The following is a 13,281-nucleotide window of genomic DNA, read 5'->3' on the forward strand; positions in this document are numbered from 1 at the left end:
GCATCTTTTCAACGTGATAGAAATTGGGATTAACTAGTTGCATGGTAGAGTATATTCTTACTAACTCCCATCTACAAGACACTTAAGGACACAGTAGCTAATCATTTTAAAGGTCTGCTACTCTGTGCTCTAAAGCTTATAAAACCAGTGTTTTGGAATTTGTCAACGGACTAAAATTTAGGGTATAATGAGGCCCTTTATTTTCAGATGAACTTAGATGGATGCCATCCCAGACCAGTTGACTGGAATATCAGCCAGGGTTCGACCAGAGAAACAGAATGAGTGATTGTAGGAGCTGGCAAGTCTGGTGTCACTAGGACAGGCTTTAGGATGAACTGTCTGGAAACTCTTGGGGGAACTAATGTTGCAATCTGCAGGTGAAATTTCTTCTCCCATCAAGATACCTAAGTTTGGCACTTATGGTCTTCAGTGGATTGGAGAAGGCCCCTCACATTGAGGGTAAACTCCTTTCTTTCAAGTTAATTGACTATAGACGTTAATCACATCTACAGAATACTCTGTCCTAGCCCAGTGTTTGAATGGCTGGCTACTGTATCCTTGCGACGTTGACACATAAAACCAACCATCACAACCGGTCATGCAAAAGTCTCCTCTGTTTGAAAGGAATTAACTTGAAGTGACATGCAGTGTCTTCATTATAAGCAACATATACAAGCCTGGCTTGCATGGGTTGCTTTTTGACCCCTAAATGGGGTCCTTCTTGTGGTGTGAGAAGAAGCTGTTCTGTCCTGCTCTCACAGTTCCTGATACTTTGGTAGGGGACATGTAGTCAGGACACTAGACAATCAGGCAAAGTTTTCTTATTTTTTGTGAAAGGTGCACAGAATGAAGATCCACACTCTCAGTCAACCATCTCCTTGCCTCTTTTTGCTTCTGGAGAATGGGGCAGAGGGAAAGGCCTCTGAGAATTTGTAATCAGTGTTCAGTTCTGAAGGATGCTTAATTCAAAAGATAACTAAAATGAATACAAGTTCTGTAAACATGGATTCTTTAGGAATGGAGAATGTTTCCTTTTAGGACAAAATGTGCACTTGGCCAGTCTATATTCGTTCATAGAAACTTTCATTGTGGCTTCATATTTTTAATAACTGAAGTAATGTTTCTCATGGCTCATATGGCTTCTTTAGTTTGTTCAGTAATTTTATACTTGTAAGTTCTGCTGGGCCATACTGAATGCGTGTTATGAGAAAAAATGTAACACTTTCTAATAAGAAAGAAAATGACTTTGTACTTAGGTCTCCATTCCATTCCTTGGTCACTGACAATTGACCAGGCAAATTGAAATACAAAGGGGAATAATTACCTAACACATCGGTTCAGTGTGATCTGTCACGGGATTGCAGAACTTGTCCTCCCACCAAGAGCTCTTTTGATCCTCTTATTTCTTGGCTGGCCTGGTTTCATCAAACGTAACTTTAAAATTCAGGTTCTGTTGATAGGAACGTGTTAAACACATACTAAGATGCTTTGGTGTTCTCTGAGAATGACAGATATTCCTTGTAAAGCTTTCACTTTTTATTTTTTTAAGACCTCCAAATTCTATTACTGTACATGAAGAGGGTAGGGAGGTTTACATATTTTGATTTTTATTCTCACAATATAATTATCTCAAGAGAATTCTAAGGGAAAAAAACCCAAACAGCTTGACAGTATTATTTGTTGCCTGAATAAAAAGCAACATTGTCCACATTTTGTGCAAACGGGAGGCGACTCCAGGTGTCCCAGTGCACAGCCCGCGAGCCGACGACAGCAGGACCCACAGGAGAGCCGTCCGGGGGCAGTGAGGGCGGTCAGGCTGGTGGACCAGGGCATCCTTTCAACTTGTGGTGGTGAAACTCAGGGGTTGGAACCTGCTGCATGGAAAGGAAAATTTTCCTCCCAGCCCTTTTCATCTTGATTGAGGTTAAAATATAAATGGGAGTGTTTGTGTTAGAGCCTCTTGCAACCATTTTCTTGGAGACGAACACTTAAGTGCTTTTCTAAAACATTTGAAATTGAAAATGCAGACTGTGGGCTTCGCTGGTTTGTCCATGGGTGGTCTTCAGAGGCTGGACCAAGACTGGGTGTTGGGTGTTTGCCTATACGGGGCAAGTGAGGTGCTGGTAGACCTGGGCATAGTACTTCTGAGAAACCTTGAAAAGAACCCACGTGATTTTTCTGCTTTCACCTTCCTTCAGCCCCAGAACATTTGGCCCCTCAGTATCCCAGCAAGGCCACTCTTCAAAGAGTCACAGAGCTAGGGGCCCTTGTTCAGCAAAGACAGACTTACTCTTGCCTCTGAACATTGCTCAATAAAGAGTTTTGCTGAGATGCTAAGCCAACAAGGGCAGTTCCTTCTTTATATGTGAGAAACGGGCAATCACGGGGTTTAGGTAGAGAAGTCTCATTTCTATTACAGTAGTGCTCAAACTCTTTGATTATGAAAGCTACAATTGACACTGTGACTTAGAACACAATTGCATTTGCACGCACACACACACACACCCACAAAACTTAAACAGAAATGTTGCAGACCAGTTCCCAACATTGTTACCCACGATTGGTTCTGATATTTTCTGTCCAATCCTATCCATCCTATCCTGTCCTGTCCACTCCATTCCCTCCCATCCAACCCATCCTATCCTCACTTCCCCATCCTTTCTTATCCTATCCTATCCATGCCATCCCATCCCACGCCATCTCATTCTATCCTACCCAATCTATATCCAAAACGCTAGTCATGAGACATTAAATTGATCTGATGACACTTTAACGCCAGGTGGAAAACACTTGATCTACTCCTAGAAAATAAAATCAGCGGTGATGCTGCTTCCTGCTCTTTGAAAGAAGCTCTTCTGTATCGAAAAATCTGTGGCCCACAGATACACTGATTTCTGCCCAGCCCTCCTCCTCCCCAGGAGGAGGAGGGGAAAGAGGGTAAAAAGTAGAGCTGTGTTCTTTCAGTGCGACACAGAAACATGCAGGGATGTGTGTGCTCTTCATTTTTTACCATCCTTAGTTCCCAAACCTGACTTTCCTTTCCCTGCAGTGGGATGAGAAAAAAGAAAATCAGTGTCTGTTGTAACTGGACAGGGCATGGACTGGTGCTGGGAATGGGGACTCTTTTTTCAACTCTCACACCTCATCCAAACTGGGAGTAAACAGAAGTTATTACCAGGCAGAGCTCTGAGTAGACTGATTGGTGATCTGCATTCATGTCTTGATGTGGTATGAGTTTGCTCTCTGTGGTCAATTCTGGTAGGCATTCTAAAAGCCCCCAGAAGAGAAATTAATTGCCTACTATTCCTGTGATGTTAATGGTGCTCCCTTGGGCTTTCAAAAGCAACTTTCAAAGGGGAATGTGATTTAGTCCGTAGTTATGTTTATGTTTTGGTTTTCCAGTGTCTGGAGTTCTTTATTAAAGGCTGTCAACCTAGGGTTTTAACCGCAAAGATTTAGCACCATGTTTTTAAGAAAAAGAAAGTCAAGTTTGGGGTTAATGAAAGTTAAAAATCTTTGGGTCTCCTGGTGGGTCTCCTGTACAGACACTTGTTTTGCCACCGTCTCTTGCCCGGGTACGCCAGGGCTTTGCAGACCAGCTGGGCCAGAGGGAAAACAAAGTAAACATTACCAACGGTGACTGTCAGCCTCCTTTTTTTTTTTTTTTCCTACCAGACAAACCTCTTTTTTTTCCCTTTAAAATTTTGTCTGCATTTGACATTTTGAATCACCCCAGAAAGTAGGATATTGTTTTTACTGAAGACACTGACTGGGTGAGCATCTCCTACCAACTTGTCTGGAAAAAGCACCAGACGTCCCCTTCTCATTTGCCTCTGGCCGAGGTAAATACTGCTCCTCCTGACCTCACAGGGTTGAGACTCTGAGGACTGCAGCTCGTGTGGCCCCAGGCATGGAGAAGTTCCAGTATGGAGACAAGCACCTAAGCATGATGGAGCCCGCGTGTTACAGATGGGCCTGACACCTGGTCTAGGGGGACTGTTCACCTGCAGTGGGCCTGCCTAGACTTCAAAGCTCAGAAGAAGTGAAATGTTCTAACCATGAACATATTTGTCACATACTGAGCGAAAGTACAGAGATTCTTGGAGGAGGCAGTGGTTGAAGTATTAGAAGCAGACTCGTCATAACAAAAATATTTTGTCATTGTTGCTTTGCCTAATGGACAGGTGTGTCCACACTGGGATATAACACGGAGGCTGAGTCTCTGTCTTTATATCTCAAACAGTCACCATCTACTTTCTCGTTCTCCCAAGAGTCAGCTCCAACTCTTACCTTTCGTTTTCCTATATATCCAGTCTCTTCTTTGAAAATGCTAGTTCTTCTCCCCACAGCATGCAAGCATGCTCAGAATCTCTCCCATTTTGGAAAACAAAATCCTCCCTTGATCATTCTCCTCTTCCTCTCACCAGTGGTTTTGTCTTCCTCTCTCCAGGTGTACGCTTCTCTGGGTGTCTGCATCTCTGGCACTGGCGGGCACCAGGATCATCTAGAGAGCCTGTTAAAGCATCCATGACTGGGCTTCCTCCTCAGAGTTTCCGACTCAGTGGGCTTGGGGTAGGGTCCAAGATATGCATTTTGAGAGCTGAGGACCCAGGGTGAGACTCATCTCTCTGAAGAACACTCTACATTTGCTGGCTGCACTCGGTCTTTTTTTTTTTTTCATTCGCTACGCAATCTGCTGCACCGTGGACTCTGCCACACCACCACCGACATCTATGTGTTGAATTCAGTGAACACTTTGTGTCCTGTCCTACTTGAGCCCTCTGAGACATCGGTCACCCAACTGCATCCCTCTCTTTCCTCATTTGGCTTCCATGACATCACTCTCTCCCCAGTCATCTCCTTCCTATCCACTCGTTCTTTCTGAGCTGCCTTTTCAGGAAGCTTTTCCACCCACGGTGTGTTTCAGTCTTCCTCAGAGGGCTGTCCTCGCCTGCTGTATTCTCCCTGAGATGCCTCAGCCAGCCCTGGAGCTTTGACGGCATGCCAGTAACCCCATCAACTCCTCCACCACTGGCCTCCCTTCTAGCTCCGCATCTGTACATCCAGACTCTTGATGTTCAACGTGTTCCCAAACAGGCTTATGATGTTTACCTGAGGTCTTCTCCTCTTGTTTTTCTTATCTCCTCAAGTGACACCCATTTTTCCTGAGCCAGAAATCTGTGTGCCATTCTCAGTTTTTTCTCCCTCACCCTTAATCCTGACATCCAAATCATCATCAAGGTATCTCTTACATCCTGCCTTCTTTCATTTCCCATTGGTAATGGTTCACTATGTTTGCATAAATTACTGAAACAGCCTCTCAAGTGTTGACTCCGTTTCCAGGCTGGGAGGAATATAGGGGCAGCTCATCGGATCAAAGAAGCAAAGGTAAGGATATTAGCTTTCTGGTGTCTCCAGGAGCTTTTTAAACACTGGGCATATACGGGTCACTCAAATAGTGGGCATTTTGCTATAACATAAATTCCGGTCTTGCCACTGGATGCACCAGCATTTTATACAGTGAATCACACATCTGGAGCAAATACAGCATTGCCCTTCATTTCTGGAAACCTATAATTTTTCTTTAGTACAGTGTACGCAAACTTCTGCACTGTCTGGCTATTGCTAGCTTCCCCCCCCCCCAAATGACCACTGCTGAGAGGGAAGGGGCTCAACAGGCCCTCTCCTAATTTGGATTCAATGCTAGGAACGGACTTTAAATACAGCAGTGCAGGTGGTAGGTGTTCCAAGCTCCATTTCACAAATGACACTGGGGCTCTGAGAAGGTAACAGAGTTAAAAGGCAGTGGAGCTAAAGATGCAAACTGGGTCTACAACGAAGCGTGTTGTAGGACATGAGAAACATCTAGCTCTTTCTGGGTAGAACCTGCAGTGTGTAGATTCGTCTTCTCTTTTTCTTTCAATGGAGACACTGGAGATCGAACCCAGGACCTTGCGCATGCATCCTTTTTTTTAAATTGAAGTATAGTTGATTTACAGTGTTGTATTAGTTTCGGCTGTACAGCAAAGTGATTCAGTTATACATATATATGTATATAAATTCTTTTTAAGATTCTTTTCCATTATAGATTATTATACAATATTGAATCTAGTTCTCTGTGCTGTACAGTAGGTCTTGTTGTTTATTTCAAGTGTGTGTCTGTTAATCCCAAACTCCTAATTTATCCCTCCCTCACTTTCCCCTTTGGTAACCATAGATTGTTTTCTAGGTCTGTGAGTCTGTTTCTGGTTTGTAAATTAGGTTCATCCTTTTGTTGAAGTGCTGTAATTTTAATAAACTCAAAAACTGCTATAATAAAGCACAAGTAAGAAAAGTACTAAAGCCAAATATAACCTGGTGGTCCTTTTCTATATACGACTTTGTTCTTTGTGTGTTGGTGTAGGAAAACTTAAAACTTTTTATTTGGAAATAATTATAGATTCTCAGGAACTTGCAAAAATAGTACAGAGATTCTGGGCACCCTTCATCCAGTTTCCCCCAGTGGTTACATCTTACACAACTATAGTGTGATATCAAAGCCAGCAAATTGACATTGGTACAATGCGTGTGTGTGTATTTTTTTGCCTTTTGTCATATGTGTATATTCATATAAACACCATTGCAATGAAGATACAGAATTATTCCATCACCACAAAGATGGCCCTCGTGCTTCCTTTATAATTACCTCGCCCCTCTATTTTTAACCCTTGGCAACCACTAATCTGTTCTCCATCTTTATAAACTTGTCATATTGAGAATGAGCATGAGGGGAAATCTGGGCTCCCGCTTGGCCTTAGCTGATGGAAGAAAGGGTGGGGCCATGTCTTTTCCATGGTGTTGGCTGGGGTAGGGCGGTTATTGTTGAAACTTTCTCTGTCTTGCTAGGTTATCTCTTTCCTGGTCCTTCAAATAGAGGGAGCAACCTTTTCTTTTTCGTCTGTTCCCCCTGTGGTTTCTGCATTGCTGGCCTCTCCAGGCAGCTGCCTGGGATTTGTGAGGCAAAAGGAAAGCCCAGGGCGCTAGGCATAGTGCTTCCCCCGGGGGCCCCGGGCCTCTGTAGGTTGTCCTTTCCTCTCTACTTTCTGGGCTCTACTGCCGTTTGTTTTACACACAATGTGCAGGGTTTTCAGCTGTACTTCAACTTCCTTCCTTAAGACAAGCTGTGGTTGTGCATTCTTAGGAATGCTCCCTTAACATGTACGAAGGACCAATGGGTGCTAAAATGCACGACCTCTGCTCTGGGCTTCAGACCTTCGTAAGCTTCTACCCTGGGTGTCCTACAGGCACGTAAACTCAGCAGGTGGCCCTCAAATTCCTTCTTGTTTTCACTATCTCAACTAGTGATACTACCGGCAACTCAGTCATCTGAGGCCAAAACTTGGAAGCCGGTTTAGACCCCTGCTTCACACATGTGATCATTCATCACGTCTGACTGATTCTACTTCTTAAATATCTTCTGAACTTAACATCTGCCGCCCATTCCCTCGTCTTTATCTGAGACTTCACCATCACTTGCCTGGACCATTGTTGCCGGAACCTTGTACCGTAGCTCTTTGCCTCCAAACTTTGCTCCCTCTGAGCCATCCCCTCACTGTTCTGAAATGCGTCTTGTCTTTCTAAAATGAGCATTTGGTTCTTACTTCCCCTTCAAGTCCTTTTCCTGGTTACCCAAGCCAGTTAGCCAAGGGCTCTTGTGATTAGGTCTTAATCTCCAGCCTCAGTCGTAGTCGTGCCCCTGTGGAACGTTCCGTCATTTGTACCACTTGTCCCTCCTCGTACCTGCCAAGCCGTTTCACGTCTCTATACTTTCCCCTGGGCCATCGCACACACGTTTTCTTCTCTTGAGAATGTCCCCACTTCCTCTTTCTTCCCTTGTCTATCGATCTGATCTGGAAAATTGAGCAGATGAATCACTTTATTTGTGAAGCTTTCCTCGATGCTTAATTCTATAATTGTACTTAGTACAAGGTGTTGCAGTTATTTTAGTTGACACGTCTGCCTCTCCTAGAGATGATACATGCCTTTCTGAGACCAGATCTTACCAGACAGCAGCATAATGGAATGCTTCAAAACAGGGATGCTGGAGTCTTGAGTTTAACTCCAGACTTCTAAGAATTAGTGCTGTGATCTCAGGTAAGTTACTTTACCTCTTTGTTAAGATGTTTGTCCTCTGTGAAAATTCATCGAATGTGAAATGGGGATTACTGTGAAGACTGGCCAAGATAACCTAAATTGCACAGCATAGTGCCTGGCACAAAATAAGCTCTCAGAAGCTGTTAGTTATTATGATTATTTTTACTGTAATTTACTGGACTATCCTCCTCATTGTTGAATACTTGGGTTGCTTCCATCTTTTTTCCTCTTTTTGCTATTGTAGCTAATACTGGTAGGAAATGTAAATAAATAACAAGAGATGACTAGAATTGGGATTATTTCTATGTCTTTATATCTGAAGTCAATGAAATCGACATAATTTTCCATCTGTGTTTGAAATAGTTGTTGAAAAAGTCTCCGTATTACTTGTGATCTTTTTCGTATCACACAGCTCTTTGGGTCTCCCGAAATTGATGAAATATTTCTATCCTACAAGCCTTTGGAAGAGAAAGCTGCAGAGAAAGCACGTAATGGGTGAGTTTGTACCTGTGTCCTGGGTAAGGTGACAGCCCCGTAACTTTGTTTCTCTTTGCCTTGTTCTGCTCTTAGATGGGTGTACTTGAGGTTTTGAAGAACCTTTGTTTCTGCTGTACCTTCTTTCCTCTACCCCATATAGCCTGGTTTGTAAACACAGATAGAGTGACAGGCACCATTTCTCCTAAGAAATGGGCTAAGGGAAAGCCGATTTGAGAAGCTGGGACTCTACTTTTAGCATCAAAGTGGTTTTGGCTTTAACCTCTCTGTTAGTCCATTCAGGGTGCTCCAGCAGAATGCCATAGACTGAGTGGCTTACACAACATTTATTTCTCACGTTCTGGAAGCTGAGAAGTTCAAGATCAAGGTGCTGGCCAGTTTGGTTCCTGGTGAGAGCTCTGCTTCTGCTTTACAGGTGGCTGCCTTCTTGCTGTGTTCTCACACGGTAGAGAGAGACCATCTCTCTTCATGTCTCTTCTTATAAGCGCACTACTTCCATTCATGACCTAGTTACCTTCCAAAGGCCCCACCTCTGTTCATCTTCACTTTGGGGATTAAGTGTCAACATCTGAATTTTGAAGGGACACAAAGACTCAGTCCAAGCAACCTCCTTCAGGATGTGGAGGGGAGGGTGGGGGGTCTTCTGAGACGATCATCTGAAGTGGAAATGTGGCCTCCAAAGACAACTGCATTTTTGAAGGTGATGCCAGCTGATTTCAGCTTATCCTACAAAAGCATGATATGTTTAAAATAGGAGTTTAAAAGGATCTACCAAAAAGACATGTTATATTGCTGCCCTGATGGTACTAATTAGCAGCCCCGAAGCTTTCTCATTGTTTCCTGTTCTTATTAGTGAATCATCCCCTAAGATTTTATTGTGCTTAACCAAAATCTATTCTATTATGACTTAGTGGTTTTATGTCGTGTTAGAGTGGAATGGGATGAGGATAAAGATGAATGATTCTCAGCTTTGATAGTTCCCTTAATACACTCTTTCTAGATAGTATAAAGAGAATTCTTAGAGTGTAGTTCTGGTTTTTTCCAAGGTAACTAAGCTCAGACTCGTTTCATCCATCTGCAAAATTTCAATTTTAGAACTGTGTAATGATCCATGACTCTCTCCTCTGTAGTCTACCATTTGGTCCTGGGCAGCATTTGGGATCTCTTCTTTTCTAGGTCAGGACTGCAAGTTCCACAGACTCAAAATCAGTGTGAAGAGGCATTTTCCAACTGGATGCTCCATCATGGGTAGATTATCTTTCTTTTTCTATGAATGATACTGGGAAAAGTTCCAGCTGTTTCCCCAGACCAAAGACCCTGAGATGAGGGCATTCATCTAGTGTTTAGGGACAATGAGAGGAGAGGTAATACACCTGGGGGCAGATACAGAAGGTCTAGATAAAAGCAGTCAAGGTGGTTAGTGTAAAAGTTTAAATCACCAAAATCCAAAATGTGGGATATATTTAATATCATTTACATGTGCGCTGTGCTTTTACTTCTTATTAACTCTTAATTCAGGTTAGCTCAGCTATTGGAAATCCAAAATATTTATTCACTTTTATTTTTGGCAACGGTTAACGCAGCGGATTGTATCGACTCAGCCTATTGGATTATATAATGAATAACACAGTATGGACTGTAATATTCATTATATAATATTTATAACTGTGGTATTTGTTATGAAATATTTATCACCTCACTTAAAAACACGGGAAATGATTTCTGATGAGTTCATGTTTGGATTATATGCTAATGCTTTCCAAAATTCCATACCTTAGTATGAGGAGAAATGAATCAAAATCCACTGCTTTAAACAACATGAGTTAGGTGCTTATTTATTTCTGTAAAACCTCTCAGTACTTTGAGCAGATTTCATAGCTTTATGAGAAGAGTGACTTTCTATGCTAAACTGCTATGGCCAAGGCACATTTCCCAGACTCCTTTGCAGTCACATATGGTCATGTGACTGAGTTCTAGTCCATGGACTGTGAGTGGAGGTGAAGGGTGCCATTTCCAAGCCTGAGCCCTAAAATCCCCAAGCTCCTTCCTTTTCAAAGGCAACCTTGTCACAGACATAGAAAACAAACTTATGGTTTCCAGGGGAGTGGGAAGGGATAAACTGGGAGTTTGAGATTTGCAGATACTAACTACTACATATAAAAGAGGTAAACAACAAATTTCTTCTGTGTAGCACAGGGAACTATATTCAATATCTTGTAGTAACCTATAATGAAAAAGAATATGAAAACAAATATATATATGTATATGTATAACTGAAACATTATGCTGTACACCAGAAATTGATGCAATGTTGTAAACTGACTATACTTCAAAAAAACAAAACAAACAAACAAACAAACAAAAAAACCAAAGGCAACATTGGAGGGAAAATGTGGAAGACAGTGGAATCAGAAGAGAGAAGAAGCATAGATCATTGAATAATTTCTTGAAGGAGAATCTTGATCAGAAATATCCATTTCAGAATTTTCATGAGCAGAAATAAAGCTCAGCTATGCTAATCTGCTGAGGTTTGGGGGTTTGTCTGCTTATCAGCTGGCAATCCCTCAACCAATACAATTGCCCTAGGTTTTCCGCTCAGATTTAGTTCTCCTTTTTCAGTTTTTAGGATGACACTGTTGTTAAGACCATGAGCTTTGGAATCACATAGACCTAGGATGGAATCCTCTTACTGGCTATGCAGATACTGTAATTTTCAGAACTTCAATTTCCTCATTAAATTGGGGATGTAATCCTTACTATTTGGGATTATTGTGAGGATTAAACAGAAAGTATTTTGCACAGTGCCTGGCATATCATAAATGATTTTTATATTTTTATTTTATTTTTATCTTTTTCACATTCATGGAAAAAATTGTTCTAATTAGTGAGTTTTAAATACTTTCTCTGTGATTTCTAGATTATTTATGGTCCTGTAACATGCTGCGCAGTTCCATCCACATGGTTGTGTTCTTTGCCTTCTCTCTGTCTAAACATTCCTGTCTTTATCTGGAAAAAAATTCTCATCCTTCAAGGTCTAGTTCAAAAATTACCTGCTGTGTTATATTTTACTTTTCAAAATTGGCCGCAGCAGTATTTCCGATCCTGCAAGCTCTTTTAGAACTTCACCATTTCTCCCTCAAGTGGTGGACAATATTTTGTGACCATGTCAATAAATAGAATGTGGCAAAGTTGAGGTGTGACTTCTGAGGCAGGTCATAGGTCATGTGGCTCCCACTGATTCTCTCTTTTTTTTTTTTTTTTTGAGTAAATGTAGATTTATTTAGAGAGATACATACTGCATAGAGTATAAGGCAAGAGAAAGGAAAGGAAAGAGGTGTGGGGATTGGGTGCTTAGATTAAAGTAAAAGTAGGTACACACTCCATAGACAGAGTGCGGGCCATCTCCAAAGGGGAGAGAGCAAAAAGGGCGGACTCTCTTTGAAGGAAACTCACCCTTGAAACTCAGCCCCCACGCTGTAAGAGAGCCCAGGTAGCGTGGAAATGCTATGCATAGATGTGTATTCTAGCCATCCCCAGGTAAGGTCCCAGGCAAGGATCAGCATCAGTCTCCAAAGATGTGAATGAACAAACTTCTGAGAAGGCCCAGCTGACACTGAGTGGAGCAAAGATGAGCTGTCCCCACTGAGTCCGGATCAAACTGCAGACTCGGGAGCAAAATAAATGTCATTATTGTTTTAAATGACTAAATTTTGGCGTAGTTTGTTAAACAACAATAAATAGCAGAAACACCTCCTCTAGAAAGCCATCCTTACAACCTCTTGGTTTTTCCCTTGGCCCTGAATTAGTAGCTTTTTTTCCGTGTTCTCTTAGCATTTTATTTACTTCACTAACACTTAACAATTTGTTAAAGTTTATAAAATTTTTGAGGGAAAGGTCAATGCTTGTTCTTCTTCTTTTTTTTTTTTTTTTTGGTTACTTGTAGCGTCTAATGCAGTACCTAGTACTGTGCAGGTGTTGAGCAGACGTTTTTAAAATGATGGTTGAGTTTACGTTAGTTTTCTTTGTCAGAGCTACTATGCTCCATCTAGAAATTTCCACACTATATTAACTTCTGGGGTGAAATGCATCTGGATCATAAGTAAGTTGCACAAAACTCAAGGATGGGGATGACTATCCTGGAGGTTTTCATGAGAGTGGATGGAAAAAAAAACCCAACAGAATGACATGAGAGAATGTCTAGCTGTTATTAAGCAATATTTGCTGTTTTTTCTGGGACTCTATATAGCAATTTAACTTGTGATCATTGCTGCCAGGGGTTTAAACGTCATGGAAACCTTGATTACTCTTACCAGAATATCTTTTGTAAGCTCTTGTGACTTTCAGTGATGCTCTCTTTAACTAGATGACAGAAATGTGCCACAAAATACCTCGACATGCTTAGAATGTATAAGTCGCAATTTCCATATCTGTTTTCCACATCCTATCATTAGCAGCATTGGTACAAGGAAGCATATCTAGTTCAAAAGCTTCAAGTGTGCTTATTTCTCATAAATGGAAGGAATATTCAGCTAAAAGTCTACAGACCTGATTTTTCATCCTTGTTCTGCATATGGCTGAGTGTGTGATCCTTAGGAAAATCCTTTTCTTTTCTTCAGGTTTCCATTTCCTCATTTATGAGATGAGATGAAGACT

The 13,281-nt window shown here is 41.7% G+C and overlaps 1 long non-coding RNA gene across 17 annotated transcripts in view; it reads left to right on the forward strand.

Moving 5' to 3' along the window:
* LOC123617468 (uncharacterized) overlaps nucleotides 1–13,281 on the forward strand; it is a 67,164-nt gene that overhangs the window by 28,225 nt on the left and 25,658 nt on the right. For 12 of the 17 annotated variants that reach the window (XR_012503666.1, XR_012503668.1, XR_012503672.1 and 9 more), the window contains one exon: nucleotides 4,451–9,876. This is a non-coding gene — a long non-coding RNA (uncharacterized LOC123617468). The remainder of the gene's footprint in view (nucleotides 1–4,450; nucleotides 9,877–13,281) is intronic. The other 5 variants (XR_012503671.1, XR_012503665.1, XR_012503664.1 and 2 more) reach the window with 5 other exon arrangements.

The sequence above is a fragment of the Camelus bactrianus genome, chromosome 3 (genome assembly GCF_048773025.1).
Source record: "Camelus bactrianus isolate YW-2024 breed Bactrian camel chromosome 3, ASM4877302v1, whole genome shotgun sequence".
Lineage (NCBI taxonomy): Eukaryota > Metazoa > Chordata > Mammalia > Artiodactyla > Camelidae > Camelus > Camelus bactrianus.